The sequence below is a fragment of the Micrasema longulum genome, unplaced genomic scaffold, assembly GCF_059751315.1.
Source record: "Micrasema longulum isolate JH-2025_06_02 unplaced genomic scaffold, ASM5975131v1 h1tg000614l, whole genome shotgun sequence".
NCBI classification, from domain to species: Eukaryota; Metazoa; Arthropoda; class Insecta; order Trichoptera; family Brachycentridae; genus Micrasema; species Micrasema longulum.
This window is the reverse complement of record NW_028277810.1, coordinates 766,075-780,136: the sequence shown is the minus strand read 5'-3', so window position 1 is coordinate 780,136 and position 14,062 is coordinate 766,075. Positions and strand designations below refer to the sequence as shown.

At 32.0% G+C, this 14,062-nt stretch overlaps 1 protein-coding gene across 2 annotated transcripts in view; it reads right to left on the bottom strand.

Annotated features, from left to right (window-relative positions):
* The window catches only part of LOC148280121 (uncharacterized), a 153,891-nt gene that overhangs the window by 7,508 nt on the left and 132,321 nt on the right, over positions 1-14,062 (bottom strand). The window contains exon 1 of one of the 2 annotated variants that reach the window (XM_088228913.1): positions 1,149-1,202. The exons of the other annotated variant lie outside the window; for it this stretch is intronic. The gene's annotated coding sequence lies outside the window, so the exon portion shown is untranslated. Of the gene's footprint in view, positions 1-1,148; positions 1,203-14,062 lie in introns of those variants that run through there. 2 annotated transcript variants of the gene reach the window in all.

Below are 14,062 nucleotides of genomic sequence, written 5' to 3'. Positions count from 1 at the left end.
TTTTATGTTTTAAATTTTAATCATTCTAAAAAAATATTTTAATGTGCCAATATGTCTTCTTGCTAATACTGATCATCGTGGTTTCGGATGTGACAGGGTTTAAATAACACCTTGTATAATACAAAAAACAAAACAAATAAGCCAATTACAGGTTTTCACAAGGAGCACCACAATAAGTTAAAATATATTCTCAAATATAAAATAAACAATGATCTAAATCCAAAAGAAAAAAACATTACAAGTTATTTCGAAAGCAAACGCCACACGTCATTATGATTATTCGCAAATAAATCCATGTTTAATTATTTTATTATTACATTAAAATTATTAAGAGTTCGTCATAAATATGAGTTTTGCCTATATTTTAATGAGACAAGAGGAGTATGGAGAATAAGAAGGTTATTCTTAAGAATTTTCTGAGGAACGGGAAAAGTAGTCCTGAATGTTAAAGGGCACTTTACACCTGTGTAACATTCACCATTCTGCCGATGTTGAAATATCCACATTCCTACAATTCTTCCATCTGTTGATTGTGATTTATTTATTTAAATCTTAAAGTAGGGCACACATATCATACATATTGTTATGTGTGTTCTAATAATAACATTGCAAATATATTTAATTTATAAATTGTTTATCACATATGTCTTGACCATTATTTTAAATTTTGATATGTTTTTTTCTTCATTTAACACTTTATAACCATATACAATCTTTATATATATATATATATAATTCCTCTGTATGTGTGATGTCACCATACTCCTCCTAAACGGCTTAACAGATTTACGTGCGGTTTTCAGAGAAATATAGATCTTTGCGCCGTGCGTGTTTGTAAATATTAAAATCTTTAATCGAATTTGTAAAAAAGAAGTTAGGAGCATAAATGTTTTATTCATCGATCTACCAGGGTTGCATTTGAGGAGAATGCATTTGCAAAAAAATGGAAAGATGTTGTTTTTTTGTGCATAAAAAAGTTCGTTTTCGAATGTTTACAAACATCATTTGTTTTTTGTGGATCTCAATCAGATTCTTTCCTTAAATTCCTTATGAATTCCCATTTATTTCTTTTTATTGGATTTTTGGTAACACTAAAATAATATTAATTTCAATACATTTTTAAAAATCGTATTCCTACATAAGTATACCTCTTTGTTGGTGAGACGACCGGAGTTTCACAGATTAATAGTACAACGGAGTTTGACGTTTGCAAAAAGAATGCTATATTTGAAAAAATATTTATTTTATGTTTTGGAATTTAACCATAAACAAGTACCTACTTAAATTTAAAATTTGAATATAAACTAATTTTAGTTTTGGAATTTAATCACAAGCAAGTACCTAGGTATCAAAAAAAAGTGAAAATATCTTCCTACCTACCCAAACCGTTCAGTTTGAGAAAATTACAAGTACATGAATATATTGAATCTTACAATTTTATACAAAAATTAAAAACAAAGATTAACAAAATAAAAAATATTAAAATTAACACTACACTATGAAGAGAGGATAGGGGATAAGAAGGAAAGAAAAAGGATAAAGGAACAATTTAAATATTTAGACAGTGACATTTTTGTGTGGCCCCTTAAACTAGCGTAAGCCCTGTAAATGCCTATACTTCCATATTTCGTTACCTAAAATGTTCTCCATCTCTGTTGAAATGTGTTTTTCTTAATAGAGAGGGGGGGAGGGTGAAAAACAGTCTTTTGTCTACAAACATTTGGTCAAACTCAAAATATTTTATATTTTTGTACAGAAGAATCTCTTAGCTTCAATTTTATTTTCGCCAAAATATTCTCATCATTCTGTACTTATTTATCAATCTGTTTTTTTTCAATAACTGTCTGAACGTCAGTAGTTTTTAATTTATTGGGTCAGTTGAGTTATTTAACAGAAAAAGCTTTCCATCGACTGGTCTGTAGAGATTTCTCCTTGCGTGTATTTTACGTAATAACTCTTTGCTGTACACACATAGACATATATTTATTTATTTTCTTAGTCGGAAACGACAATCATCTTCCGCATTACTCCATGTCTGAGGACTAGGGTTGCCAACTTTTTCTGAGACAATTTATGGACGACATGGACGAATTGCCCAAAACTGAAATACATATTCTATTAAGGGTAGGTACAGGATATAAAGAATGGATGTTAATTTTTATATATCTTGAACTAATAATGTCATCTGACGGCAGGTCATATGATCTTCATAATTTCTGTTTAGTAAAAAATGGCATAATGGCTCCAACTTTTTAATATAATTGAACAAGAAAAAAATGCGAACAGGGATAAAGGGTTGATGTCAGTTAAATGCTGTAAACAAAGCAATAATTATTTAATATGAATGAAAACCATTTTAGGTTATATAAAACAGTATGGGCTATTTACATTATACGAGTCTGATGATTTACTCTTATAGATAATGGTTAATAGCTTTCTGAGACTAGTAAATTTTCTAAAATACGCATATTTTGAATTAAATTCCGTGTCCTATGGGATAAAAGGCACATGAAAGCACTCCCTCCACATGCTCGAAAACCGTTTAAAAAATCGTGTATCGGTTTCGCTCATTCTTAGTGGTGGGGGTCAGTGCTATGCAAGCTCCTGACGTCACTGCAACCTGTGAATATCTATTGTGACGGGTTGCCGTGAATAGCCCAGGTCTTTAAAGAACCTGGTTACCGTGTGGAAAGCGAGAATTTTGCTACATCTCCCCCTCCAAGCCCAGATCCGTCAAGTATCCGGCTATTGGGTACGGTTCGAGCTCTTTAACATCCTCAGGTTTAACCAGAGGTCTCCCGAGGATGAGGCTCCTTTTATGATGTAAAGCATCGCTCATACTAAAAAGAAAATTAATAAACGAGATACTCTTTATTTCATTATCCGCGGTTTTAGTTCAATTTACCTCCACTACTTTTACTGCTCCTTTTTCTGCGAGTTTGGAAAATGATATAGAGGACCTTTCTCGGATATCGTCATCATCAAACGGCACGTATTTCGCTACCGTGCTTGTATGCAATGCTTATTAGAAGCGCACTCAGTGGGCATAACGCGTGAAATCAAAGTGATGTGACGCCAACAGCAAGACGTTTTGTATCTATTCGTTTTTAAACCTTTTATACGTCGATAGTTATATCACTAGAATCGAAAAAGTTCGCTATAAATATTTGTTTTATTTTCATCGTTATTCCCGATTTGTGAAAATACCATATTCCTAGACAATCCAGGCCAATCCAGACAAATCCTGGACGATGGCAGCCCTACTGAGGACGCGTTATGCATTTCAGGCAATAATAAATTCGCTCATTTAATAAAACGCCTTAACGTTTATTTAATCCACGTATTACACAAGTTGAATTGTGTAGAAATCCCGTTGACAGATGCTTATATAATAGTGTATATGCACACTTGGATTATTCGGTCGTCTATCTCTAATATTACAATGACGTATACTAAAGAAGTTTAATGCTTCTTTTTATTTTTTTTATTTGTTAATAGACTACCAAAATAAACAAAAAAAAACTATTTTTGTGTATCGTGTTGTCATCGCTACGATTCTTTTAAGGTTTCGTATTTTTTTAATTACTCCGCGTGTGACGTCACTAGTTCTCTTTAACGAGTTGTCCTGATTGGAGGGTTGGCTTCCCGGGAACCGGAAATCTATCACAACACTCAATCCTATCATTGGCTGATTTAGAAGAACTTATGACGTCATTCGAAGTAGTTAATTTTTTAATAAAACCGTTTTTATTAATGTTTTCATGCATTTTAGGGAATCTTCGGGGTACAATTCTGTGCCTCCTGTGATAAATGATTTAAGTCGCGTTGTCCCTTTTTGTGATTTTTACAAAGAAATTATCAGAAAAAAAATTGCGATTTTTTGGTCTAACTCTCGTTCTTTTATCTGCTATAATTTCAGAGATAGTTTAGTGCAAAATGATATAACTGCTAGGATTTTGGCAAAAAAATAATGAATTTAGATATATGTCAAGTTGTAAAACCTGTCATTGTTTTTCGTGCATCGTGGTATAAGAGCGGTATTATTATATTATATTTTTCAGTATATTTAACGTGAATATTGACATATTTAGAGTTATATCACACTGAACCGATTTTTCTCAATAATGATTAGGGTACAACTAAATATGTACAAACACATCCAAATCTAAATGTATGCCTAATTTGTGATAACTAATAATAATAACTAATATCTCGACTTACATCATTTTACAAAAATCGATTTTGATGTACTAACGAATATAAATTGAATCGTATCTAAAACTCAAACCAAATCAAAAAAATTGTATGAAGAATAAGATGTGCTAAATGATGTAAGTGTGCAAATATATTGAAGTTGAAAATGTAAAATTAACTGTACTTGTATCATTTATCACGTAATTATAAAACATATTGAAATAAAAGAAGATACACCTTACAGATTTTTCATGAATTACTTTAAAACTATAATATTAACCATAAAATTAAATTGCACTGTGAAAGCGAATGTTTTTATCTACAAAAGAAGGTACTTGTGTGTAGCCTAGCCCACTTAGTTCACGAACTGGAATTTTTTAAATCTTGTTTTTGTTCTCCTGTTAAGTGTTGATTTTTTACTTATATCACTTATCACGGGAGGCACAGAATTTAATGCTTTAATTTTTACCGCGTGTAAGAAAACATTTTTTTATTTTCAATTTCCGTAGCACTGAACTTCCTCATTAAATTGACACGGTACACTCCGACGTGAAATATTAGTTTATTTTTGTTGATTTCATTAATAACATTGAATTTGATTGAAAAACTATTCAGACGCTCTTTAAAATGCTAAAAATTACGCAATGTTAGTTATTAATTTTAATATCGGAAAAAGAATAAAGTGATCGATGTGAAAATTTTCCTATAATACTGGCCGACTCGTACTAATATTTTCATTGTTCTTAGAGTTTGCGGTGATTAACCTCGATTTCTGTGGTAATTAATACTCAAACGAGGTTGTCTGAAGTTCTCTATAAACAATATTAAAATACGTAATAGTAAACATTATTATTACAACAATATTTTGAGTTTCTATATTACCTTCTCTTAAATGTTCTTCATCTCTGTTGTAATATGTTAATATAAACAGCTCCCCAGGGAGTTGAATCCAGACCTTGTCTACAAAAATTTGGACAAACTCAAAATATTGTTGATAAATTACCTGGTCCATGAAGAAGTATAAAAATTGAAAAAATAATATTTTCAGGCGTTGCCCAGTATGTAGGTGGAATAATTCAATTAGATGAATGTCACCTGCATAAATAAAGGTTTCAGCTCTTTAACTTCACAAACATCAACAGATGAAAGAATTGAAGGAGTATAGATGTTCAAATATAGGCAGAATGGTGAATGTTACACAGTATGTAAAGTGGCCACTTAAACCAGCCATTGACAGGTCATAAGCCCTGTAGATGCCTGGACTTCTATATTACCTTCTCTTAAATGTTCTTCATCTCTGTTGCTATATGTTAATTATTATTACATTCTATGTCCGGGCGAAAAGAATACTGCTCTCAGGTAAAATTCCCGAAAATTCGGTTCTAGGTTCGATTCCTTGCAGAATGGACGTAAATTATTGGTTTCAAATGTGTTTCTACACTGCAATATATGATTGTCCCTGGACTAGCACCTGTAGCGTAAAACTGATCACCTTATTTCCAGTGTAACAAAAATGATCCAAATACGCTGCAATTGCAGTACCAATGCAACTGAGTGCGGATAAGGAAATGATCATGATAATGAAATTAAGTAAATATGTACCTTCTAATATTTTACAGAATATTTCAATTTTTCTTTCTTATATTAAAATGTCAATTTATTATAGGAGAAAAAAATTCATAAACATTTCTTGTATACCCACGAACAGGCTATGCCTTTGTGGGATTTTTGTTTACTATTTTTACTGTTAATATGTATTTCATTGCTATGTAATTATCCTTTATTTTTTGAATAATCTGTTTTACCTCTTATGTATATTGTAAAAAAAAAACAAAAAATATAATCAAAATAAATCAAAATAAAAAAGTTTTAGAATACTAAATGAAATAGGGATTTTAAAAATATTTTTTAAGTAATAAGGACCTATGAAATACTGTCAGTAAAAAAAAAGTTTTGCTAATTATTAGTAGAATAAAAAATATTTTTAAATTTGTTATTTTAGATTCCCGCAAAAACGGTTGTTCCATTGGCCACGCCCCTAATACCTTACGAGTCGTGTTTATTTGTTCCTGGCCATTGATACTTGTTTTGGAACATTATCACGAATCTTGACGTCACAACAACCAAGGCCGAACACGTTGCGTTTTTCTGGCAACGTATTTTTATTGAATTTCTTTTTTACATTTATGTATGAAAACATTTCTTCACAATTTTTATTTATTTAATTTTACAATATCCATATTGATATTGAAAATACGATTAATTATTTTTAATCCATTTCATATGTTTTTATCGGTGTTCGTAGTATGTGATATTTCCCTATTGTCTTTCGGGAGGTGTCTGCAAGGACAAAACTTTTTTTTTTTTAATGTTTTTTTTCTTGAACTGGCACATGCAGCGTATTACGCAGCACCTTACCTTCTACCACCTGGGCTGGTATTCTGAACGGAACAGGCGAAGAGATCGCTCTGTTAGCGTGTATTTAGTACGTAAATACGCGTTAAAAATGCGTTTTCTACGAGCGCTTTTGCGTTGAGAATACCATCCCTGGGGTGATATTTCAAACGCTCTCACGGCCGTAGAAAAAGCGTTTTTCAGAATAGCACCGCTGCGCCGGTGTGAATAGGTAAGTTATAATGGACCAATTTTTAGAAAAACCTTTCTTCGAAACGTTTTTACATATAAATTTATAGAAAATTATACTCAGCGTCGTAGCTAGGGGCTGGCCAGTCGGGCCTTAGGGGCTGAACTTTGCAGACCCACAGCTTTATTTTCTCTTTCTTTTCCTAGATATTATGTCCTGGCGGGCGCAAAATCAAATCTTGCCAGGGGCGCTCATGATCCTAGCTACGACGTTGATTATACCTACTATAAAGGTCAATAGCCGAAATTCCTAGGCTCTAACGTACATCGCCTTATTTTTTATAAATAAAAGCTATACTTAATAACAATTAAAGGGTGGGTACACGGTAAAACCGTTCATTAACAAATAAAGAATTTCACAGGAGTGCAAAAGGAAAAAAAAACATATTTGTGGACACTGGGTTAACGTATTTAATAAAAATGCTTTCAATAAATGTCAATTTTTTTTATATACAATCCCAGAAAAAACTAAGAAATATGTCTACTTTTTTTTTTAAACTCCTTTCTTGAACATACAAAAATGATCTCGTTTTTTCCAGCCACGACCACTTTTTTATTACCTTCAATGTGTACGACAAGATGATAGATTTTTAAAGTTTTAAGTTAGTTCTTTAGAACTAATTCAGGAGGAAAAATGACATAAATATATCCTGAAAAATAATTGCAATTAGCCCGTTCTGTATACCCTTTAATTGTCATTTGAGGTAGCTAAATTCTTGACACACTATCAAAACTGAATAATTTTCTGGTATAAGTCCTAATGAGGTGCCACGATGTGCATCCATCGAGGATAAAGGTGTTCTATTTTTGTATTTAATCACATTCATAAAAATCACATCACATTCACAAAAAATATGTAAAGGTGTTTCACCATCAGCACTGCAGAACCTACATCTATGGAATGGGTTTTATGGATGCGTTGTACGGATGGAATTAGAGTTCTACCGAGTACCTAGATCTGATCTGATCCGATATTCACAAGTTGCGTAAACTAAATTAATTGACTATGTGATATCAAATTACTGGACCATAAAAAGAACCTTTTCTGCCTATATACATCTTATTATGTAGCTAATACTTTAAGTAGATTCTTTCCGGCCAGTGATTACATGAAACTGAACTGTTCACCGGACCGGCTACTGAAGAATTGGTTCATTTTCCGGCATAAATCGGGAACCTGTGATTAGTGATTACGATTATCGTGCATCAGTGCTTCCAAACATAATATCTGATCATTAAATTGTAGTGCTTTTGCACTTGCAGATTACGCGAATAGCAGTGGCGAATGGTAATTTTATTTACAGGTAAGCAAAAAAAAAAATCATAAATTTGTACCTACATAGAAGGTACATAATATAATGTAAGTAATATATACTATAAATTGATATTTTTCTGTGGTGTTGTGTGATTCAACAACCTTCATCTGTGAAATCAACTCAAACTAGGTAACTTCGTGATATATTATATTATATAGATATATTATAGATTACTTTGATTCATAACTCATTAAAAAATCAGTAAAAAAATTCACTATGAATTCAGACGATATTAGGTATTCAATTGAAATGTCAACTGGCCGAATTGTTCTAAAAATTAATAGTGGTATAAACAAGCGCCATATGTCCTACAATATGACGCATGAAAGTAATTATGGTCTTATGTCAAAAGTACCATCTCAAAGAAAAATATCCCTTAAGAAATAATGTTTGAAATAATGTTTTCCAAATCAAGAATCTTCAAATAATTTGTGTAATCTGCAAGTTTAATCTAGGAGTAAAAACCCACACTGGGGTCAAGACATTCAAAATATAGCATACTTATTTGTATGAAAAATTAAGCTGGAATAATCAGCTATTTTCTTGGCTCGCCGCAGGCGCTGGGAGCGCTTTATGAATATAAATATTTATACTAAGATAAAAATACAAGCGGTGGAAATGATTGAAAATAAATATGAATTATTTAGTTGTTTTTCTTTGAATAAAGTTACAGTAAAACGTTATTATGGTTAGTCAAATATAATGGTAAGCTGCGCATAATCGCTTCTATACACGGTTCGCCCCTGGCGTATAGACAGTATAGTCTCAGCTTAATTTATACCTTCCGGAGATGGGTCCGATTAGACCCGGAAGTATTAAAAAATATTGATCATGTGTAAAGTCATTTCTGTGCGCTCGGATATTTTGGAATATAATTTAACAAAATTTCTAAAACTCGAACAAATTTCTACGACAGGTCTTCTTATTAAACCAGAGAACATTTTGATTATTAAATAATATTGAAAAAACTACAGAAAATGCCTAAGAGAAAACTTTTAAAAAGTGGATCTAATATGACCCACCACCGCCACGCACGCATTTTTTTGACCCAGCGGGATTTAAAAGTTAACCGAATCGCACACTTTTAAACAGATAAATTGAACAGTTTTCTTCAAATATATCAAATTTTTATTTTATTGTATAATTAAGATACAATTGAAAATGATAATTAAATTGTATGGACAGCATAATAAATTCACTATTAGGTAGTCATGATTTGTTTATTTTGCTATATACATAAAAATGTCTGCCTTAAACGGGTTGTACCTATTTAGGCAAAGTAAACATAATCCAGAGAAATATATTACCAAGAACATGTAGGAGATAAATAAACTACTATTATTATTAATCACAAATTAGTCCAGTTATGTTTTTTTTATTAGGAAAATATCACATACTACGAATACCGATAAAAATACATAAAATGGATTAAGAATAATTAATTGTATTTTCAAAATCAATATGGATATTGTGGAGAAATTTTTTCATATATAAACTTTAAAAAGATTTTTTTTTAAATACGTCGCTAGAAAAACGTGACATTTTTGGCCTTGATAGTTGTGTCGTCAAGATTCGTGACCATGTTCTAAGCAAATTTGAATGGTCAGGAACAAATAAATATGAATCGTGACGTATTAGGGACGTGGCCAATGGAATGACCGTTTTTGGGGAAATACAAAATTACAAGTTTAAATTTTTTTTTATGCTACTAATAATTAGAAAATAAGTTTTTTTTTACTGGACAAAATTTTATGGACCTTTATTACTTTAAAAATGTAAAAGAAAAAAATAAGTGATATTTCCCTATTGTCAACAGGTTTTATCGACAGTCCCCCGTATACTATAGGATATTGATTTTTGAGCGCGGATTGTAAAGATTAACATGGATTAGATTTGAAATTGTTATTACTAGAAGTTACATATTATATCACTTTATAGTTTTATCAAAAGGAATTCACAATTCCTGTACCTAGCCAAAACTGGCTAAAGGCCTTGCTCGCAGACGAGACGAAAGATCGAGAAGAAAAGCAGCGAGTGATCTACTTTCTAAAACCAGAACTATCCAGCTAAGGGAAGGTAACCCCGACAGAAAAATCCACCAGAGAAGGCAACGGGAAACCACTCTGGTCATCTTTTCCCAGGAATCACTATGGCGAGTATATCCAATAAGCAGTTGTTCTGGCTGCGTAATACAAGAGTAGCGCAGGACCGAGATGTTTTCGCTGTAGTGATAGCCAACGTCCGGGGGACCTGACAAGGCACCGCAAGAAGAAGAAGACCTCCTTTCAAGTGTTATATAGAACTGTTGTATAGAATGAAGTTAGGTTCGAATCAAGTTTGCCAACTGAAAAGGCGTTCCAGTGTTAGCAATCTGATAATGTTTATTCAAGTACTTCGCTCTCAGCTACAATCCCATCTAATCTACATATTGCAAGGTTTACAGGAGAGTAAAAACAAAGCTTGGTATTTTTTTTAAGAAGCTATCCAATTCTATAGAATAGGAAAAATATCACGTTTGCAACGAGTTGCAAATAACTCACTATTAGAAAATGGAATCGAGTTGGGGTTGAGTGGGATTCGAACCACGGACCTTCGGTCCGTGAGTCTGAGACACTAGCCACAGGACCACAACCCGATTTTACCCGATTGACCCGTTGCTAGCACGTTTTTTTTTAGTTGGTAACACATATTTATGCATAAAGAAAAATAAGTGGCTACACTATTTCCTAGCAATTTCACAATAAAACAGACATTTGTGCAAACATTGCTAGATTTACAAGATACCGCGGAGTGCATTGTGTCAAAGTTTACAATAGTTTCATTTTTCATGTGAAAAGTGCTATTATTTGAAGACAAGATGGATCTATTTATATCATTAATAGGGAAAACAATGCAAACTCATTGTAATATTGGTAAGCGCAATTGTAGGATTAATTAATTAAAAAAATATTTGGTTTAATTAACATGGATAATGAATTGTATCTGTGGAGGTTTCGTAATAAAAAATACATTGACTGTTAATATGATAATGTAATTTGATGTTTTGTTCCGTTTTTTATGAGCGCATTGCACGTCAAATGCATTAGCTGTCAAAATTGTCAAACTTTAGTGTTTTAACTGTATGGGCTCATTGCCAATTCTTAAAAAGTAAACTGTTTTCATATTTTTAACTAACACAGCTTTCTTAAATTTGTTTATACCACAACAGGCCAGATGGCCTAATTACAGCGGTGAATTGCAACACAGAACACCTAGGCTTGAGAAAAATAAGTTACCTTTTTGTGTTCTCAACGGGAATCAAACACCTTCTGTGCGTGAGTCAAGCGTCTTCGATAGCGAAACAACGGCGCTCTTCCAACGAATATATTTTTGTAATAAATAACTACGTAACTTTATGATTAAAACGCTGTACTCTAAATTATTCTAGCTGCTTGCGTTCAAAAGTTATAACGGTTTTAAGTATGTAATATACCACCGGACACCTGTATAATGAAATTTCTCAAGACGCAAGCCGGGGAGGGGTGGGGAGTTTTGAGTAATGATTATGTACCACATCTAGAACACATGTGGAAAAAATCAGCTGGTTACGAAACATTTTATGTTTAAAACCTAAAATTCCTAGCTCTACTCATGGGCCAGTAGAGGAAAAATTAAATATTGCCCTTAAAAAACCCTTTAAATTCAATATTCCTCATCCACCCTGCCATTAATCAAACCCAGAACCTCAAGAGAGGTAGGCGAACACGTCAACCAGTACAAAACGAGACGGATTTGTCTCCACTCAGTTTCTTTATTCAGATTTTTTATCTAAGAGCAGCCATCGATTCGAAAGCACTCGTCCAGGGTTCTGGTTTTACATATTTCAGACACAGAACTTTACTGTGTACTTTACTTTAATAATGATGATTTTTGGGCCAAATATAAGAAACATTCACATCCTATCACTTCTTCACAATATTTTGAATAATCACACTTCACTTGTTTATCTGAGAGAGCTCTTCCAACCTCTATCACAACACAGACTATCCCTTTTAATACCCTTTCATCGCTCTAATTTTCTTGCCTCCTCTTTCACAGTAGTAACTGCTCGATTGCCCCTTCTTAATTTCCATTTAAGTCAAGATTGAAATGTCACTATCTAAATATTTAATTTGTTCCTTTATCCTTGTAGTTTCCTTCCCATCCCCTCTCCTCTCTTCATAGTATAGTGGTATTTTTTGTATATTTTTATTTTGTTAATCTTTGTTTTTAATTTTGTAAAAAACTGTAAGATTCAATATGTCCATGTACTTGTAATTTTCTCAAACTGAACGGTTTGGGTAGGTAGGAAGAAATTGCCGTTAGGCAATGTGCTCGCCCTTATACGTATATAAATTGTATATGTATATAAAGTGTTAAATAATAAATAATAATGGTAACTCTAACGTCAATGTTAGTATTATTTTCTTTATATTTTGCAATGAGCAAAGGTTGGAAGAGATTGCTTCAACCTGTGAATAATACGTCCTGTATACTCCCTTTTGGCTTTCCAAAGATATAAATAACATAAAATGTATCGATATCTTTTAATTGCATTGTAATAAAAAAGATTTATTATCGATTGTCACGTCGAGCGCCGACATTATCATTTACCGGAATCAGAAATGGCGATTATTTACAAAATATCTTTCAATCAACTCATCGCATTTCTTTTATTTTTAAATGGCGTCTCACGATCGAAAGTGTAAAAGCATTCACAACTATTTGCCATTGTTGACACACCCATTGCTCGGTACTAGCTAGGTTTTATGGTAGTATTTTATTATTTTCTATTTTAAATGCCTTTTGAGGAACCGCGTGTGCTACTTACGACAATCACTTTTGCTTTCTTTATATAGGACGTAGGCGTAAACTACAATACAATAGGTTTGTTGTTCAAAACATTTCTTTTGTTTATTTTTTTATTTCAATTTATTTTACATACATATTATGTACTTACATTATAAAATATTCTATCACATTTTGAGCTTACAAAAAATTAAGTAAGGAAATATTTTCATTCTCACGATTTATTTGTTTTTTTAATTAATTTTGATTGTTACATATTAACGTATTTATTACAGAAATTTACAAATTGTGGTACAAAAGGTTTGATTCGTGGTACATATGCATACATTGTTTTACTTAAATTATACATTTTAAGTAAATATTAAATTAATATTCATATTTTTTTTAAAGTTTGAATAAACCTGAATAGACACAAAAATATAAGCATACACTATTACTACTGAATAAATTTTTTAAATATAAATTTAATAAATATATTAAAATTAACGTATCCCGTTACGAAAAAGAAAAAAACAATTCTTGTGTACATAATAGGGAGTGACGTCTTACAGTAATTTGTGTATTTTAATTACAATATTTTTAGTAAAACATATAAATTACAACAAAATAAACAAACAGTGTTTTCAATCTGTGCTACATAAAAAAGAATTATAAATATAACTTTTCGGTTCTTTCTTAAACATGTTGTATTTCTGACTGCACTTTTTGTTTCCTTTGTCCATTTCATTAATAAAAATACATTCCTCCGCAAGTTTAATGATGTTGTGCAGTAGTTGTTCTTTATTTTGGAATTAAGATGTTACCAGTTTTTCTAGATCGCATACTTTTAAAGATGGACATGTCAAAAGTTGGAATAATCGGCGCGCGTGCATGATAAGATGTATGAATGTAGAGGAAGCGAGATCTGTATGCAAAGATAGAGTGTTGTGGCATTCTATCCTCTCTGCCTACCCTTACGGGGAAACGGCATGATGGTTTGTTTGTTTGTTTGTTTGTTTGCATACTTACTTATTTGGGATAAATATTGTGTTTTTAGTTATGGGTGTCCCATACCCGGTTCATTCATCGCGTCGTGTAAGATA